This window comes from Elgaria multicarinata, chromosome 11, assembly GCF_023053635.1.
Source record: "Elgaria multicarinata webbii isolate HBS135686 ecotype San Diego chromosome 11, rElgMul1.1.pri, whole genome shotgun sequence".
NCBI classification, from domain to species: Eukaryota; Metazoa; Chordata; class Lepidosauria; order Squamata; family Anguidae; genus Elgaria; species Elgaria multicarinata.
This window is the reverse complement of record NC_086181.1, coordinates 23,216,337-23,237,415: the sequence shown is the minus strand read 5'-3', so window position 1 is coordinate 23,237,415 and position 21,079 is coordinate 23,216,337.

Sequence of the window (21,079 nt, the reverse complement as noted above, 5' to 3'; positions counted from 1 at the left end):
CTATCCTGAAGTAAATATACATATACTATACATTTCTGTCTGCATTTCTCACATTACATGCATTTTGCTAGGAACTTTTCTGCAAGAAGTTTAGAGATGGAGAGGAAACTCAGAAATAGCTCCCACTGAATTCTGGTATTTCACACAGCATCTGATACTGGAACTTTTTGCTTCTGCTGAAGTGCCGTGTCATCAGCAGAGCAAAGCATTTAATCATCCTCCCCATGCCTCTTTTTCTCCCTCCACCTATTTCTCCCACATAGCTCCAAGGAGCAGAACATTCCAAAAGGAGAGTTAGGAATATGTGATGTCTGAGATAGATGGACTCACTTACCTGACTTTGTCAGGTGCTCAAGGAGCCAACATCGCTGCCTGATCCATTTAATCAAAAGGGCATGTGACATTTGGTGCCCAATACATGGTTGGTGTTTTTTTATAGAAATAAAAATGTGAAAGACAGATGGCTGAAATTTGGGGACATTGTGTACAATTATCCAGGTGATAATGTCCTACAAGAACTAGATTGTAGATCTACTTTTGTGTCAATTAAACCACTTGATGTGAACGTGGAGAAAGAAAGTCCCCCATGTAACCCGCAATGGGTTATTACGCCATGTCAACAGCCCCATTGGCTACCATTCTACTGCTGCACTAGTGGCCCAGTGCTGTTCCAACAGGCTGTGGACTTTTCTACACCAACCACTTTTGTGCACTCAACATTCCCTATAATGGTTATTTACAGGTTCTTGAGATGATCCAGTTTCACTTCTGTGTTTAACCAGCACTTCTGTCAAGTTTATTTAGAGCAGGGAAAATGTGTCATTTAACTGTGAAAGTGAAAGAAAGCCTGGTTTCCTCTTGTGTTATTTGCACTATTCCTCTATACCACACTGCCAACTAGAGGTTATGCAGTGGAAAAGCAGGAAAGGAAGTGCTCCTTGTATACTGCTTGGATTTCAATTCTGCTATGAAAGCAAAAGTAGATGAAGTGGATTAACAGCAGATTAACAGCCTCATATAAAAAAGTGAACAAACGGGGCTGGGGATTTTTTTTAAAAAAGGGCTCCATTTGCAATCAAGAACATGATTGTAGTCAGCAAGAGGGACTTGACAGAGACAAGATGGGTCTACTGCCAAGTTCCTTGGGATGCTGGGGAGGGGGGAGGACTAAAGGGGAGAGAAGGGGGATAAGTGGGTAAACAAGCCACACACTGTAGGTTGTTTGCCCAACCGGCTGGTGGGTGCGCTAATCATGCTCTATGGGTTGTTTGCAAAACAATCCAAAATGCATGATGAGTCACCTAACATGGGCTACTGTGTCATCTGAATGCACCCTAATTCTGAGCTATCCCAGGAATGTATGGTTTCTTTCACCTTTCATCCACAATCTCCTCTTCTTCAAACCATGGCTTAACTTTCAGTGGCTGGCTATCCAGCTCTGTAGTTAAAGCGCCAGTGGAGAAGAAGGGATAAAGTTTCCCTGGATGACTGATCCTAAAAGTGTGCAATTTGCTTTTGCTGTCAACATCGTAAAAAATTAGGACTCTGCTTGTCACATTTAAGAATATGCCTATCCTTCTGGGTTTCCCACTCACTTTAAGTCGGGTCCATGGGTCTGTCCGAGCCCAATAATCTTTCCATCCATCAAGCCCAATGATCCAGTAGCCATTCTGAGGGGACAGGGTGATGTTCCCTTTTCTAGGAGCAGATTCACCTGCAACCCCCACGTCCCACTTTTTCTTTTGGCCAACTTCCACTTCCCAGTAGCGTTTGCCTTTGGAAAATCCACATGTTGCCAGGACACATGTATGGGAGTCAAAACTTTCCTCACTGTTAGAAACCTTAGAAACATTTCCTGTGTCCCACACACTTGTCCCATCTTGAGACACTTCCAGTCTCGGATGTGCTGTCTTGGGATCCATGACCACAACAGCTGCAGAAAAAAGAAAGAAAAGTTCTTTATAAAGGCACAGATCTCAGTGTAATTTTGTGTTGCTGTGCAAGGACACCAGTGCCTCCTTGTGGATCATACTCCCATCTGTAGTTCTATGCCATTGTAGCATATGATAGAATATAGAAATGTCTATTATTATTATTATTATTATTATTATTATTATTATTATTATTATTATTTATATAGCACCATCAATGTACATGGTGCTGTACAGAGTAAAACAGTAAATAGCAAGACCCTGCCGCATAGGCTTACAATCTAATAAAATCATAGTAAAACAATAAGGAGGGGAAGAGAATGCAAACAGGTACAGGGTAGGGTAAGCAGGCACAGGGTAGGGAAAAACTAACAGTAGAAAGTAACAGTAGAAGTCTGCACAACATCAAGTTTTAAAATCTGGGGGCTTGTCTATATGGCTTGTTTACCCCAATCTAAATGCGCATATTCATGTTTCAGGACACATGACGCAGCTGTCCATTCACCGCAGCACCGGGTTTTTAACACTATAACGTGCATATTCGCATTTGTGATTTATCGCAACTTTTGGATTATGTCTGAGTTTGCACCGTGTTATGGTTATGTGTCCTTGGGGGAGTTAAATCTCATTTTGACATATGGGCGGAGCTTTGAGGGTAGGACAAAGCGATTGGCTGATTTCCCACCTATTGCGTCCTCTGGCTGCCTGGTTCCTTCCCACCATTTTCATGTTGAATTAAGATGGAGCTTTTACAATGAAAACAAAGTGGGGGGAATGGGCAGCGAGAGACAGGAGACACATTCAGTCCCATGCTCGCATCCTCGTCTGCTGCCTTGTTCCTTTCCCCACTCACTTTTCCTCTTCTATGAATTTGCGGAGCTCCACAGATAAAATTTATAGCTTGCCTTGTCTATAATCCATAGCCTCGTATGTGCAAATGTGCACATATGCGAATGTGTGCATTATAACTGCACTAGAAAAAAAATTCAGGAGAGAAATTGCTGTTGCTGCTGCAGTATGACGCTCGTTGGCTAGATTCGAATCAACTAAAATTTGGGTTAAAATTCAAAGAGAAGCAATCCCGCTGTCGTATAGATGAGGGCTAAGTTAATTCAACAAGACTTGCATTTGGGTGATCGGTCTTTGTTTTAATTTCTTAACAGGTATGCTAAATTTGCATACAGCTGAGGATACATCCTCCAAAACACTATTTTAAAATAAATTTATTCCTCCCACCTCTGTAGACACGGACATCTGAGAACTCTGTGAATAAAGCAATGAATAAGGACAATCAGTGAGGAAAGAAGTAATAGAAAACTATATTAATGAGACAAGAAGTGGCCTCACCTTGTCCTCCCTGACATGGTTGTGACCTTGGAGACCTTTGATGATGACTTGGACATTTTAGAGCCCAAAGGCCCAGTGGCAGAGGTGAGGCCCCCTAATTTTACCACCACTCAGGCCAACCCAATGTCTCCAAAGAGGCCACATCAGCGCATCTATAGAGGAGGACCTAAATAAAACTGTAACAGATATTTCTAACTATCCGCCAGACAATACCTCCTTGGTGGTAGGGCTGGCACTACTATTAGGCCACCTAGGCAGCCGCCTAGGGCGCAGACCTCAGAGGGGCACAGTACTGACCTTTAAGGGTCACAGTTTTATACAAATTACTTGTTTTAAGAAAAATCAGATATAGATATAAACTAGATATAGATATAAACTGAATTCCTACAACTACTATTGATGCTAGCAAATGAGGTCTGAACACTAATTGTAAGTGTGGAAGTGCTCCACACACAGCGTTGCATGAAAAGAAAAGGGCAGAGCACATTTTCATGGCAAAAGAACCATATATATGTATCTATACTGTGCAAGACAGTAGATGACACTGACCTTTTGCTGCCTCTAATTGTCCTGCAAAGGAAAAGAACATACTTTTGCAGAGGAAATGCATGTTTAAAATTAAAACTCTGCATCTCAACAATTTCAAAATTGCCATGTATTTGTCTCATAGAACGGTAAATCTAAAAGGGCAGAACCATCCCCCAGAGACTGCAGAGGTAGATTCCATGGCAGAAGAACCATTGCACCCGCCAAGGTGATAATTGGGTGCATGTGTGCTTTCCCCCCTCCCTCTACTTTTTTTTGTTGAACTCAAATGTTGTTTTTTCCGCTTATATTCTCACTGATTCCAGTGGGAAACAAAATCAAATATGGCCTCTCCCACTCTGACATTAATTAGGACAGGGCTCCTGTATCTTTAACAATTGTATTGAAAAGGGATTTCAACAGCTGCCACTTGTATGCATACAACACCTGGTGAAATTCCTCTTCATCACAACACTTAAAGCTGCACAGCTATACTGGAATGACCGGATATAAAAGCAGGCAGGGCTCCTGCAGCTTTAAAAGTTATGATGAAGAGGGAATTTCATCAGGTGCTGCATGCATACAAATGATACCTTATTTATTTATTTATTAAATTTCTATACTGCCCAATAGCTCTCTGGGCAGTTCACAAAAATTAAAAACATTCAAAGTATAAAACAACAGTATAAAACCATAATATAAAATACAATATAAAAGCTCAACCAGATAAAAACAGCAGCAATGCCAAATTACAAATTTAAAACACCAAGTTAAAATTTATTTATAGACTGTTAAAATGCTGGGAGAATAAAAAGGTCTTCACCTAGCGTCTAAAAGAATATAATGTAGGTGCCAAGCGAACCTCCTTAGGGAGCTCATTCCACAGCCGGGGTGCCACAGCAGAGAAGGCCCTCCTCCTGTAGCCACCTGCCTCACTTCCTTTGGCAGGGGCTCGCTGAGAAGGGCCCCTGAGGATGACCTCAGGTACATATGGGAGGAGGCATTCCTTCAAATAACCTGGCCCCAAGCCGTTTAGGGCTTTAAATGTTAATACCAGCACTTTGAATTGGGCCCGGACCTGGACTGGCAGCCAATGAAGCTGGAAAATGACTGGCATGATGTGGTCTAGTCGGCCAGTCCCTGTTAGTAAATGGGCTGCCCTGTTTTGTACCAGTTGAAGTTTCTGGACCATTTTCAAAGGCAGCCCCACGTATAATGCATTGCAGTAATCCAAACGAGAGGTTATCAGAGCATGGATAACTGTAGCTAGGCTGTCTCTGTCCAGATAAGGGAGCAGTTGGTATATTAGCCTAAGCTGATAAAAGGTGCTCTTTGCCACTGAGTTCACCTGTGCCTCAAGTGACAGTTCTGGATCCAAGAGCACCCCCAAACTACGGACCCGATCCTTTAGGGAAAGTGCAACCCTGTCTAGGACAGGGCAAACATCATCTCGCCGGACAGATGAACCACCCGCTAACAATGCGTTATACGTGGGGCTGCCTTTGAAAATGATCTGGAAGCTTCAGCTGGTACAAAATAGGGCAGCCCGTTTACTAACAGGGACTGGCCGGCGAGATCACATTACGCCAGTCCTTTTATAATCCTGCAATGTTTTCCATTACTATACTATGTTATGCTGTTTTGCCTCATATGAGGATGTCAAAATGTTTTTAATAATTAACCTGTCTGGGAATGTTAAAAGAATACATAATAAAAATGATAAAAATGATAAAACATCACAATCAAGAGCACAACTACATTTCTACAACTACATTTCAAGATATGCTACCATGTAATAATTCCATAAGACTTTTACCTACATAATTGTAAAGATTGCTTACAAATGTATTTTCGGATGAACTAGTTCACAAATAACCTCTGATTAAATGGGTTAAAATGTTTTATAGAAGATGAGTATGTAGAAATAAAGGGTAAATCTATGTCTCTATGGTAATGATACTATTTTGATGAAACACTTAAGAAATAGCTTCATACTTACCAAATTCAATGTGGAGTTTGCAGAGTTCTTCTGAAAAGGAACAGATGATAACACCATTATGCATCTCTTCAAATTGCAGCACATGTAACAGCCATGAACTTGTTGGTTTAGACCTCTGGAGTGGGTGGGTAGAGTCACTCAGAGCAGCACTTTGAGGAACAGAAAGTCAGCTTATTCTTCTGGGGAGCTGAATAATAATTACGGATGCTTATCACCTTCAATAAGGTAAATTGAGTTGATTATATGTGCATGGTTTTTTTAAATGAAGGGGTGGGGGATTTTTTCATTGTATCACTGGTATATTTTATGTTTGTACTGTTCTTTCAGGGCCATATCCTTCAAGCTGCAATTTATAAGTTTCTTAGATCCTATTGTTGTTCTGTTTCTTTGGTACTAAATTCATCTGCAAATTCTGAAGTACCCAGAAACTTGGCAAACCAGATGGTCATTTGGAGTTGCTGACTATAAGATTTTGCAAACGAGAACTGCATATAATAATAATAATAATAATAATAATAATAATAATAATAATAATTTTATTTCTTACCCACCTCTCCATTTGGATCAAGGCAGGGAACAACAGCAAGCATAAAAGACTTAAAATATTCATTAAAAACATAGTATCAATTGTTTAAACATCCTAAAAACATCCTAAAAATATACTAAAGGCATCCATTTCTGTTTACACTAAGGAGAACAATCAGTTGCTTTGAACTTTTATTAATGACACAAATGATTTCTATTTTTCCATCTGTACATATAAATTAGCATCGCATAGTTAAAGCAATGGTATTCCCCGTAGTAACCTATGGCTGCGAGAGCTGGACCATAAGGAAAGCTGAGCGAAGGAAGAGAGATGCTTTGAACTGTGGTGTTGGAGGAAAATTCGGAGAGTGCCTTGGACTGCAAGAAGATCCAACCAGTCCATACTCCAGGAAATAAAGCCAGACTGCTCACTTGAGGGAATGGTATTAAAGGCAAAACTGAAGTACTTTGGCCACATAATGAGAAGACAGGAGACCCTGGAGAAGAGGCTGATGCTAGGGAAAGTGGAAGGCAAAAGGAAGAGGGGCCGACCAAGGGCAAGATGGGTGGATGATATTCTGGAGGTGACAGACTTGACCTTGGGGAAGCTAGGGGTGGCAATAGCCGACAGAAAGCTCTGGCGTGGGCTGGTCCATGAAGTCCTGAAGAGTCGGAAACGACTGAACGAATAAACAACAACAACAAAATCTAAATCCAAATTTCTCTTTGGAAGTTTCTATAATGCTGTCACCCCCTGCTTCAAAGTCCAAAGCTACATTTAAATCTTGAGGTATGCAAATATCCCAATCGTATACACTGAAGGTCTCATCCTCTTCTTCATACAGCATTATTTCAGCAGTAAAATAGCCCTGGCACTTTCTCCAGAAAGAAACCTCGTTCCCACATCCTCGCCTCTCTGGAGGAACATTAGTTCTCACCATATGCGAATTTACCTTTTACCTCATTCTGTTTATCTGGAAGAGAAGAAACACAAAACTCTTTTACAATAGAAATCACTTTTTCACAATCCAAGTAACTTGGATCGAAGTGTAACTCTTCATTTGGAAATGTAGTGCCTAAAGGGCCAATATCATTCCTTCACTTTCTCTCTGATTCTACTTAAAGCAATAGAAATAAGTCTAGAAAGTAAGAAGCGGAAAGTACTTTTTTTTTTTTAACAGATCCATTTCTTTACTGATCTCTTGTGGAAATATCCATAAAAATCTCAAGTAGGGATGTTGCGAGAATCTATGGTTGGGGTGGAGTCTAATGGACATCCCCCTGATCTCCCAGACTCTGCTCACAAAGCCATGGGGTCCTTGAGCACCCACACATCAAGCAGCCACATGCCCAACAATCGGGTTGGCAGCATTCATACCGAGATCCCATTTGCATAGAAATGGCGGCTTGGGGGATCTCCATAACAATAACGGTGATTCCCCTGTTGGAGAGGTGGCTGCAATCAGTAACGTTGTGCAAACGGCAGCTGTAAAAGGGCCATTTATGCAGTGTTACAGATGTGAATGGCAAGCAGCAGAGGTAGCTAATTATACTAATTATAATGATACTATTGGAAAGAAACATACAAAAACACTTTTAAACTTACTGTTTTCATTGTTGAGTTTTGGGAGTTCTTCTGAAAAGTTATGGGTGAAAGAACAATTATACATCTCTTTGTATTTATAGCATGTACACACACACACTTTATTTATTTATTTATTTATTTATTGCATTTTTATACTGCCCAATAGCTGAAGCTCTCTGGGCGGTTTACAAAAAATTAATACCGTAGAAATCATTCAAAATATAAAACAAACAGCTTTATATTTAACAGTTATCCCCCACTCAATCATAACTAATACTTGATTTTGTTCTGACTTTTATACTGTTAGTTTTACTCTACCCTGTGCCTGTTTGGTGCATTCTCTTCCCCTTCTTATTGTTTTATTATGATTTTATTAGAATGTAAGCCTATGCGGCAGGGTTTTGCTATTTTATTGTTTTACTCTGTACAGCACCATGTACATTGATGGTGCTATATATATATATATATATATATATATATATATATATATATATATATAATACTATTTACACATATTAAGTAACTGGGCAGAAGCAGTGACTAGGCTGAGTGTTAGAACACCACAATTACAGTGCAATCTTATACAGTAGTTGTCTTTTCAGGAGTAAATCGTACTGTGTTCAACTGGCCTACTTCAAGACAGCATTGCAATCTTAGGCCTTAGCTAGAGGCCCGGGGTCATTCCTGTTCATGTAAATGACCCACAGGGGGTCCCGGGAACAGGCAGGGATGACCCCAGGATAAACCTTAGGTCTAGCTAAGGCCTTAGTTACCAACAGTAATGTGATGAGGAGGTCTCTGACATTCAGAGAAAGACAAAGTGGTGCTGGGACATCAGGAAGAAAAAGAAAGATTTTTAAATGAATTCATCATACTCACCTTTCTGTTCGCCTGTAAAACAGAATACATTTCCCGATTAATATTATTTGTCTGATAGAGTTTTCATCATGTCACCTCTCAACCTCTACCACAAAGCCTGGTACATTAAATGAAGTTGTGGCCCTCTATTAATCCCGTTGATTGCTGCCTGTGTTCATTCCAGTAGGACAGGATCTACATTTCTGCTTTATACTGGTATTGAAGTGCGCTGACAACTGTTGGGGCCCATGCCACATGCCATATACCACTTTCAAACCACTTTCATAGTATTATATCCAGCGTGGTGTGGATAGGTGAAGGGTAGGGATGTATAGACGTTATTAAATGCACTTGGACTACATTTTTTCTGATTTTCAAGTTTCTTTCATTCCATCGACTGCTCTTTGATGGAATCAGATTTTGTTTTAGGGAAATATCATTATGCAGTTGCAGGAAATGAAATAAAAAATAAAATTAAGGATCTCTCATTAGAGAGGTTGATGCCATTGACATTATATTTCCAATGTAATTTAATTCAATTTTAAAGTCACAGGCATAAGTGTGACTTTAAAATTAAAGTCCATAAGTGGACTTCCAATCAGAACTAGACTTCCCTGTCCTTTCCTCCCCTGGAGCAGTCTTGGGGCACTCAGGAGGGGAGCGCAAGGGAAAGGAAGGGGACATCCCTCTCCAAGCAGTTTTTTGTTTACTGGTAGGAAGTCAATGTTGGATTCAAGCAACAGTTTTTAAACTTAATTCCAGGCCCTATTCAAAGTGCTGGTATTAACATTTAAAGCCCTAAACAGCTTGGGGCCAGGCTATCTGAAGGAACGCCTCCTCCCATATGTGCCTGTCTGGACTCTAAGGTCATCCTCAGGGGGTCCTTCTCCGTGAGCCCCTGCTAAAGGAAGTGAGGCAGGTGGCTACCTCGAAGAGGGCCTTCTCTGCTTTGGCACCCTAGCTGTGGAATTAGCTCCCTAATGAGGTTCGCCTGGCATATTCTTTCAGGCACCAGGTGAAGACTTCTTTATTCTCTCTGCATTTTAACAGTTTATAAATTCAATTTTAACTTTGCTGTTTTAAATTTGTATTTTAAATTTGTATTTCTGCACTGCTGCTGCTTTTATTCTGGTTGTGCTTTTATATTGTATTTTATATCATGTTTTTATACTGTTTGTTTTATAGTTTGAATGGTTTTAATTTTTGTGAACCGCCAAGGGAGCTTCAGCTATTTGGGCAGTATAAAAATGAAATAAAGAAATAAATACATGTTTACACATGCAAGTAATAGAATTTTGCCCCACTGTTACACTTTCTCCCCTGGAACCACAAATCACTTGTCTGGAAATTCTGTTGTCTACCAAAAAGCCAATATAAGTAATTCCTTCACCTTGTCCCTGATTCCACTTAAAACAACGGAAGTACAGCTAAAAATTACCAAAAAAAAGCCATGTATTCAAAAGAAGAAAGTTAACTCACCCTTCTTTTTCAGACAATACATTACTACCATCACCAAGAAGATAGCTGAAAATAAAATTACACGTGTTACTCATTTCAAAAGCACCACCAAGAACATTTCAAAGAGATGGATTTCTAAATATGGGCTTTTGGATCCATCAGAAAAATTGCAGAAAGAGCAAAATATTGGAGAGAGCGATAGCTGTGGCTGTGTGAAAGATTATATTAGTATATATATATTTGCTTTAATGCAATAAAAGCAGTAAATGGGAAGGTGAGCAGACCAGACGGAGGTGCTCATTATCAAAGGCCCTAACCTGAGTTTGGAGGTGTGTCAACCAGTTCTAGATTGAGCTACATGCCCCCTGAAAGACTGCATTCGCAGCTTGGGGGTGCTTCTGCATCCATTGCTCCAAATGACAGCCCAAATAGATGCAACAGTCAGGAGTGCCTACTATCAGCTTCAGCTGATATGCCAGCTGTGCCCCTTCCTAGAGTTATAAGACGTAAAGATGGTCCTGCACGCACTGGTAACTTTGAGGCTCACAATGCACTGTAGAAAGGGCTACCTTTGTACTTAGTCCGGAAACTTCAACTAGTTCAAAATATGGCAGCCAGGTTGGTCACCGGTACACCTAGGAATGACCATATTACACCAACTTTAAAATCACTCAACTGGCTGCCAATTAGTTTCCGAAGTACAAAGTGTTCGTTATTACCTTTAAAACCCTACATGGTTTGGGTCTAGGTTACCTGCGGAATGCCCTTCTCCTGTACAATCTGCCCCTGCACACTCAGGTCCTCTTGGAAGAATTTACTCCTGTCAGCCACAACTAGGCTGGCAACTGTTACCCAGAGGACCTTCTCTTCTGCCACTCCCAGACTGTGGAATGGCCTGCTGGGAGACATTCATCAACTTAATAGTCTTCCTCAGTTTAAGAAAGCCATAAAGACTGATGTCTTCTGGCAGGCCAACACAGATGTTTTTTAATATGTCCAATTGTTATTTTAATATTGTATTAGTTTTAAATGTTTTTAACCAGTTTTATGCATTTTATTGTGATTTTGTATTTTATGTTGTTCTCCGCCTCGATCCAGAGGGAGAGGCAGCTAAGAAATAAATACTCCATGCTATTCTATCTAAAAGGCAAAAGAAAAAAAAAAAAAACGCTGCCAAGTACTATCATTCCAAGCTTCTGGTTATCTAGCATAGCAAAAAATAAATAAAATAAAATAAATATTAAGTACATTGAATGAATTAAAATAAAATTAGGCCTACCTGCATTCATGCAAGGATACTTACGTAATAGAGTAACAACAATCCAGTAGGACAACATCCAGTTTTCAAAGGTCTGGAGGTGGCTCTCTGAAAGACAGAAGAAAGTTACATTGCTCTTGTTTTTCTGTCATACTCAATACCTTTCTTGCAGACTCTGGGCACCCAAAGGTCACCATAGATTGTAGCCATGCATTGTAATGTGAAGCTCAAAGTGAGCAAAGGTTATTTTTGTAGCGTGTGTATCTGAACCTCTGTTGGTCTATGGGCAAATAGTTCACTTATATCGTAATGGGGTGAAGCTTTGAATCCTGGGATGGCCAGTCTTCCCTGACAGGAAGTAAAAGAAACAGGACTACATTTCACACAAATGTATAATTCTGTAAAGTTTCCATCTATACATTTAAGATTTCATTTTTGTTATGTTTTCAAGCTTAATTCTGAGGAAGACTATATATAATACAGCAGGTATTACTGCAATAATCTGAGTCACTATCAATCCAAATGCCATAATTTGTCACATGCTGTACAATACACCAATTATTCTGAAATCTCTCAAACCAACTCTATTTACAATGAATTGAACATGAACTGTATCTAAAACTACAAAAATTGTAAAAGATGGAGAGAAACAGGTGGGTGTGGGGGGAAGATAATATTTTGTTACCATCTAATCCAGAATTAGGTGCACTTGAATCCATTGAATTTAATGGGCTTAAATATGCCCCTATATCAAATTCTGGCCCAGATCTTTTAAAGTATGTGAGAAAATACAAATTAAAAGAAATCGAGACACACAACCGCTGCCCCCCCCGACCTGTAATTCATTTTAGCTTTATTAATGATTGCAATAGAGTAAACTTCAGTTGGGGGGTCATTGCATGGGCCTCCACAAATATGACACAAATACATGGAATGTATCATTCAAGTTGCTATTCAAGTTGTTACATAACACATCAAACTAACATTTATCAGGGTGGAGTTGTGATAAGGGGCCAGTAATGTTTTGCAATTACCATACAGCCAAATATCTCCCAAAACAAGAACTAATAGGTGAAACATAATTCAAATATACTATGCTTTTTCTGTCCTTCAAATAGGCAGAGACTTCTCTGTCCCTGAAAAAGAAGTGCTCTTAGGCTTAGCAGAATATAGCATAGCCATATCTCATATCAATAAGTCAAAGGAGACATAAATGCCTAATTAGGGTCTCTTGGGTTAGGTGCAAAATTCTTGCTTAGTCTTCATACTCAGACTGCAAAGAAAGTTTTCTTGATTTTTGGTAGGAGATGTGTCAGTCATTGATAATTGTGGGCTCCCATCCTACATTTTCTAATGTGTGTTCTGCATACATGGTATGGAAGTGATGAGAAAAATGGCTTGTGTATTTGAAATGTGGAGATGGTAAAATCTATGTTTTGAAATCTGAACAGCAAAGAGTATGTGCCATGGTTGTGATTGATTACTCTCATGTCATATCCATATTTAATGCAATTGTTTTCTGTACTTTTAGGGCACAAATTGAGAAATATAATGTCAGATAAGGATAATATTAATTTTTGCTGTGATCTCTGTGTCTGTGATGAATGAAGTCATATTTAGTAGGGGTGTGCACGGACCCCCTGCTCTGCTTCACTTGCAGATCCGCCATTTTTCGGATCGGGCTGCTTCGCCCCACCCCCGCTCCGCCCACTTCCGCTCCGCTCCACTCGGAGCTCCGGATCCGGATCGGAGCTCCGTTTTCCCCCCCATAGGGTTGCATTGAAAGCTAAAAAATTATACAACTTTTTTTCTGTTCAAGTTAGAAACCTCACGTTTGGCACCATGACACCTCATGGGGGTATACACACACATGCCAAGTTTCAAAGCAATCCCATCATCCCCTGATTTTTGGGGAATTTTTGAAAATCGGGCACCCCATTCACACCCCTTTCCATAGCTCCGTCAATTTGCACGTTAGAAACCTCAAACTCGCCACCATGAAAGCTTATCCAGGGATACATACGCACGCCGAGACTCAAGGCAGTCCCATCATCCCCTGTTTTTTGGCGGGGCTTAAACCTGCAAAATTTGGAACTTCCAAAACTCCAAGTGAGCGCAGGAAGGACTTCTCCCCTGAGTCAAAGCCACACACACACAACATCCCTGCGAGGTGGGCAGGGGAGGAGGGAGGGAAGGCAGGCAGGCATGCAGCTGGCATTTCTGGGAGCATAAGGAAGTGAGCCAAGGATAAGCCAGTAATGCATATAAAATGGAATAAATAAATAAATAAACAAAGGAGGGGTGGAATTAAAAGCAGCAGTGTTGCTCAATAAACAGCAAGAAGAATTTTTAAAAAAAGGCTATATCTGTCTTTTACCAGCAATAGGGGGACGTGCCCGGGGGCGGGGGAAGCAGCTGCCAGTTCAACTCAAGACAGCCATTGCTTCACCAACAGCTCTGAGATTGTGAAGTAAACGCTCACTTCAACTCATAACAGGCATCGCTCCACCACTAAGAAGTAAACGCTCACTTCGACTCATGATAGGCATTGCTCCACCGTTTTACTCTCTTTGGAAGGCTCTAATGGCCTTCCAGAGCAGGAGAGAGTGGGGGCACGTCCACGATGAGATGCCCTAGGGGAGCTCATCCCCTTGCACCACATCTTTTCAGTTGTTCCCCAAAGTTAAGGTGGGTAGCAGTGCTGTGTTTCTATCTCTTATTCTTGGCTTAGTATATGATTTCAGGTTGTGTTTGTGCATTTGGTGGGGCTACTGTGTTAAAAAAAACTGGGAAAAGTCCATTCAGATGAAGAAAGAGAAGTTTCCCAGAATCCCAAGTTACCCATTTTGCCTATGCCCTCCTCTAACTTTGGGATCATGTGATCATGACCGGGAGCTGACTCTGCCCCTCAGCCCTTTGAAAAAGGTATTTTTCCCGCCGATTTTTTAAAAAATTCTAGCACGTGACCCGCACCACGCAGAGAGGTGAGAGTAGTCTCAAAATGACCCCCATCCACGACTCTCTGTGCACAAGAATTTTCAGAACGATAGCTTAAAAATCAACCCAGTTATCCCCGATTGTTTTCCACAATGCAATCCTATGGGCGAAAACCTCCGTTTGACCTGCGCTGTCCCTGTTTGTAATGTTTGTTTACCCGATTTTTAAAAAAATATAGCACGCGAACCACATGACACAGAGAGGTGAGAGTAGTCTCAAAATGACCCCCATCCACGACTCTCTGTGCACAAGAATTTTCAGAATGATAGCTTAAAAATCAACCCAGTTATCCCCGATTCTTTCCCGCAATGCAATCCTATGGGCGAAAAGCCGAAAACTGCCGTTTGAGCCGCGCTGTCCCTGTTTGTTGACCCAATTTTTTTTAAAATATAGCACGCGACCCGCACGATGCAGAGAGGTGAGAGTAGTCTCAAAATGACCCCCATCCACGACTCTCTGTGCACAAGAATTTCCAGAACGATAGCTTCAAAAACAACCTAGTTATGCGCGATTATTTCCCGCAATGCAATCCTATGGCGAAATGTTTTCAAGATGGCGACCGGAGCGCTCCGCCTGAACTAGGAGCTCCGAAAAATGGTCGCTTCTCTTCGCCTTGCTTCTAGGGGTCTGCGGTCCGCTTCTACTCCGCCTCTGGGTAAGGCGGAGCAGGCCAAGCCGCTACTGCTTCTCCGCTCCTAATCGGAGTGGAGCACATGCCTAATATTTAGTAGGGGTGTGCACGGACCCCCCGCTCCGCTTCACTTGCAGATCCGCCATTTTTCGGATCGGGCCGCTCTGCCCCGCCCCCGCTCCGCCCACTTCCGCTCCGCTCCGCCCGGAGCTCCGGATCCGGATCCGGAGCTCCGTTTCCCCCCCCCATAGGCTTGCATTGAAAGCTAAAAAATTATACAACTTTTTTTCTGTTCAAGTTAGAAACCTCATGTTTGGCACCATGACACCTCATGGGGATATACACATGCACGCCAAGTTTCAAAGCAATCCCATCATCCCCTGATTTTTGGCGAATTTTTGAAAATCGGGCACCCCACACACAACATCCCTGCGAGGTGTGTTAAAAAACACGGGGGAAAGCCCGTTCAGATGAAGAAAGAGAAGTTTCCCAGAATCCCAAGTTACCTGTTTTGCCTATGCCCTCCTCCAACTTTGGGATCATCATGACCGGGAGCTGACTCTGCCCCTCAGCCCTTTGAAAAAGGTATTTTTCCCGCCGATTTTTTAAAAACTTCTAGCCCGCGACCCGTACGATGCAGAAAGTTGAGAGTGGTCTCAAAATGACCCCCATCCACGACTCTCTGTGCACAAGAATTTTCAGAATGATAGCTTAACCCCCCCCCAGTTATCCCCGATTCTTTCCCTCAATGCAATCCTATGGGCGAAAAGCCGGAAACGCAGTTTGAGCCGCGCGGTTGACCCGATTTTCACAAAAATATAGCCCGCGACCCGTACGATGCAGAAAGTTGAGAGTGGTCTCAAAATGACCCCCATCCACGACTCTCTGTGCACAAGAATTTTCAGAATGATAGCTTAAACCCCCCCCCAGTTATCCCCGATTCTTTCCCTCAATGCAATCCTATGGGCGAAAAGCCGGAAACGCAGTTTGAGCCGCGCGGTTGACCCGATTTTCACAAAAATATAGCCCGCGACCCGTACGATGCAGAGAGGTGAGAGTGGTCTCAAAATGACCCCCATCCACGACTCTCTGTGCACAAGAATTTTCAGAATGATAGCTTAACCCCCCCCCCCCAGTTATCCCCGATTCTTTCCCTCAATGCAATCCTATGGGCGAAAAGCCGGAAACGCAGTTTGAGCCGCGCGGTTGACCCGATTTTCACAAAAATATAGCCCGCGACCCGTACGATGCAGAGAGGTGAGAGTGGTCTCAAAACGACCCCCATCCACGACTCTCTGTGCACAAGAATTTTCAGAATGATAGCTTCAAAAACAACGTAGTTATGCGCGATTATTTGCCGCAATGCAATCCTATGGCGAAATGTTTTCAAGATGGCGACCGGAGCGCTCCGCCTGAACTCGGAGCTCCGAAAAATGGGCGCTTCTCTTCGCCTTGCTTCTAGGGGGTCCGCGGTCCGCTCCTACTCCGCCTCTGGGTAAGGCGGAGCAGGCCAATCCGCTACTGCTTCTACGCTCCTAATCGGAGCGGAGCACATCCCTAATATTTAGGGATGTGTCATTTTTGTGTATGTTGATGTAAAAAGCATTTGAGAGAGAATTCTGTTGCCTTGCCAACTCAATCCATCTATGGACTGGCCCAGCCTATGTTTTACTGCCTCTCAGGGACTGCAGAAAACAACAACGGGCAATTGTCAAAAATCCTGCGGCTACTATGTTAGTCTGGTTGGCCATATTCAACTATGGTCAAGTTGTGCGTGACTGAATAAAAGGATTCTGGAAGACCTCTATATTTACCTTGTATTATCACCTCCATGATAGTTTCATTGTAGACATGGTCACAGTTCACAGCACACACATACTGCCCACAGTTTGATAGCTGCACATGGAGGAGAGTCACCAACAGGAGACCATCCTTATACTGTGCATGTATAGCAGTGCCATGCTCCGTATGAGGGCCAACCTTGATCCTCTCTTCTGTGTTGCTTTCTTGGCCTCTGTGCTGCTTTATGTTGTTGTTGCTGATATACAATGTTTGATTTTTGGAGCCTTCCCATTTATATAAGTGAATTTGTAGACTGGGGGATGTACAACCGTTTACCTGACAGGACAATATCACATGTTGTCCAATGAGTCCAATGTCAGGGTTAACAGTCCCAGTAACTGAAACATCTGCAAGGTAGAAAGAACAAATAATAATAATAATAATAATAATAATAATAATAATAATAATAATAATAATAATAATAATAATATGTTTATATCTGGTTTGGGGAAAATGTGACCAAAAATTTGGAGTCACTGCTGGTCTAATTTCATTAGGGATGGGGGGGAAATTCAGTTTCATTTTCTCCCACATTGCCATTTTTTATATCTCAAGTTCTTTCTGTTCCATATATAAGAAATATGTGAATATTAATCAATCCCTATTAAAAAAAGATTAACTGAAACAAAATGCTCACCTCTCTTCAGCAGTCATATAGAATGTGTAAGCTGTAGCAATCATAATTAGGGATAAATGAGGCTTTTAGTTTCTGTTCACAAATCATCCAGACTTGTCTATTCACACTACAGAAAGTGAACAGAAGTGCTAGCCCCCCCAAGAAATCTTTGCAAATTCTCACTGATTTTCAAAATATTGTGCACTTTGAAATGCATATTTATTATGAAAAACACATTAGCACACTTCAGTCAATGGGGAGAAGTGCACACTTTTTAAAAAAATATGCACAGAAATTGACATTTTCTTATTTGAACAAGCCAAAGAACAGGAAGAAAAAAACTTCAAGCCAAAATAACTTTCAAAGTGATTTTCAGAGAATTTTGGCAAGCTCAAAAACTATTGGTTCCTTCATCCCTAACCATAATTCAGTACCAACTTGCGTGAATACTCAGGATGCTCTTCCAGGTAACATAGGATTGGTCTGCCCAAGTAGTAGTGTGCAATGTAAAAAGGGTTGGTTTTAATTTTGAGAGCACAGCTCTTTTGTTTTCCCCTTGTTTTATTTGTATTTATTAAGTTTGTCTTTCCTTATTGATACATTTATTTTCATTTTACTTTTGTTTTATTTTTCCATTTATTTTAGTGGAAAATCAACCTGTTTAGCTGTCTTATGTTTTAGTTTAATCATTATTTTACATTTATATTTCCCTGCATCCTCCTGAATGTACCATTGGGCTCATCTACACCAAGCAGGATATTTCACTATGAAAGTGGTATATAAAAGGCAGAAGTTACACTACTCTTTAATTCCACTATAAAGCAGTAGTGTGGCTCCTGCCTTTTATATACTGCTTTCATACCACTTTCATAGTGGAATATCTGCTTGGTGTAGATGAGCCCATTGTTTCAGAGAAATAGTCATTCTGTAAAGTTTCTGTCTATTTGTTTACGATTTCTTGTTTGTTTGTTTTCAAGTTTAATTTTGAAGAGAACTTGATATAATATAGCAAGCATGTATTATTCCAATGATCTAATGCATTGTCAAGCCAAATGCCACAATATATGTCAGCTGCTATACAATGCACCAATTTCCCTAAAACCAATTCTATTTAAAATGAACTGAAATGAGATCATATTTAGGGATGGGCAAATCTATTTCCAGGCCATAGCTAGACCTAAGCTTTATCCCTGGATTGTCCAGGGGTCAAACCTGTTCATTTAGGTGACACACAGGGGATCCAGTGCTCAGGCAGGGGCGAACGCTGGATGTTCCCAGGATAAACCTTAGGTCTAACTGTGCCCCCAGTCTGTGTCATTTTTACGTAACATTCACGTAAGAAGCATTGGTTCAACTATGAAGTTGCCCAGACTTCATTTCATGGCCTCTCAGGGACTGCAGAAAACAACAATGGGCAAACATTAAAAAATTCTGTCAACCTCAATGTGTGTCTGATTGGTTATATTCCACCATGGACAAGTTGTGCCTGACTGAATAAAAGGATTCTAGAGGATATCCGTATTTACCTTGTATTATCACCTCCATGATAGTTTCATTGTAGACATGGTCACATTTCACAGCGCACACATACCACCCACTGTATGATAGTTGCACATGGAGGAGAGTCAGCAAAAGGAGACCATCCTTATATTGTGCATGTATAGCAATGCCATGCTCTGTGAGAGTGTCATTAAAGCCTTTCTTTTCTGTTTCATTTCCTTGAACTCTGTGCTGTTTTACATTGTTGTTGTTGTTGCTGCTGCTGTTGATATACAGTGTTTGATTTTTGGAGCCTTCCCACTTATATACATGGACTTGCAGACTGGAGGATGTACAGCCATTTATCTGACAGGACAATATCACATGTTGTCCAATGAGTCCAATGTCAGGGTTAACAGTTCCATTAACTGAAACATCTTCAAGAAAGAAAAAACAAACAATAATAATTTTATTTCTTACCCGCCACTCCATTTTGATAAGTATAAAATACAGATTAAAAACATAGTATACATTATTAAAACATCATAAAAAAACATCCTAAAAGCATCCTAAAATTCCACTGGATAGGCCTGCTGGAAGAGATCAGTCTTTATAGCTTTCTAAAATCCTAAAAGACTGTTAAGTTGATGAATGTCCTCCGGCAGGCCATTCCATAGTCTGGGAGCAGCAGAGGAGAAGGTCTTCTTCTCTTAGATTGTGCTTATCTCTGGGTTGGGGAAAATGTGACCTGAGAGTTTCATGTCACCCCTGGTCTAATTTAATTAGGGATGGAAAAAATTGTCAGTTTCACTGTTTTCCCCGCAATGATTTTTTTTAAAACTCTCAAGTTCTTTATTTTCCAAATATGAACAAAAGTGTGAATTTTGCAATTTTTTTATTATAAAAATGAACTGAAACAAAATGTTCACCCATTGGCACCAGTCATATAGAATCTCTAAGTGGTAGCAACCATAATTAGGGATATATGAGGAATTTAGTTTCTGTTCACAAATTATGCAAACTTGTCCCATTTACAATCCTGGATGAGAGCAGAAGTGCTCTTCCCCCGAGAAATATTAGCAAATTTTCAAATTTGTGATTGCATATGAAAAATGTGGAGTTTTTTGTTTAAAAAAATTGCACACTTTGAAATGTACATTTAAAAAATAATAATACAGATTTTCATAATTTAGTCAGTGGGGGAAAGTGCACACTGTACAATAAATATGCACAGAAATTAGCACTTTTCCTATTCAAACAAAGAAAAGAACAGGATGGGTGCGGAACAGTGCAAGGCAAAACAAGCTTTGAAGTGATTTAGAGCTAGGCAAACGAAAAAATCATTGATTCCCTAATCCCTAACCATAAGGGATTCCCTAGTGATGCTTTTCCAGGGACCATGAGATTGTTTTGCCCGAGTAGTAGTGTGCAATATAAAAATGATTTGTTTTTACTTTTAAGAGCATAATTGTTTTGTCTTCCTTTGTTTTAATTGCATTTATTTGATTTTTCTTTCATTCTTATTGATACATGTATTTTCATTTTACTTTCGTTATGTTTTTCCATTGATTTCAGTGGTGAGACAGCCCTTGCTTAGTGGTCTAACATTTTGGGGGGCATGAGCATTTCAGGCTTTGTACTATTTCCCAGGGCTTCATAACTGACTGTATGAAGTAAACGCAAGGAGCCGGGAACCGGCACGGAGCTCCGTGCCCATCAGGGGTGAGAGGGGGGAGCGGGATCTTTTCTTTTTTAAACCACTTACCTTTTCGATGGAGCGCTCGTGTGCCCCTCTTCAATAATAATAATAATAATAAACCAAAATGGTGGGTGCAACGTCTTCTTCCTCCCAGGACGTCATGTGCCACATGTGGACTGATTGGGAGGATCTCGTGATCACCGTATCGTGAAATCCTCCCCCTCCCCTCCCTAGGTCTCCCCTAGGACATGCCCTAGGAAAAGAAATAGGTGAAATGGCAGTTCAGGGATCCCTTACATCCCTGAGATTTTTTAATGGAAGGCTGAAGT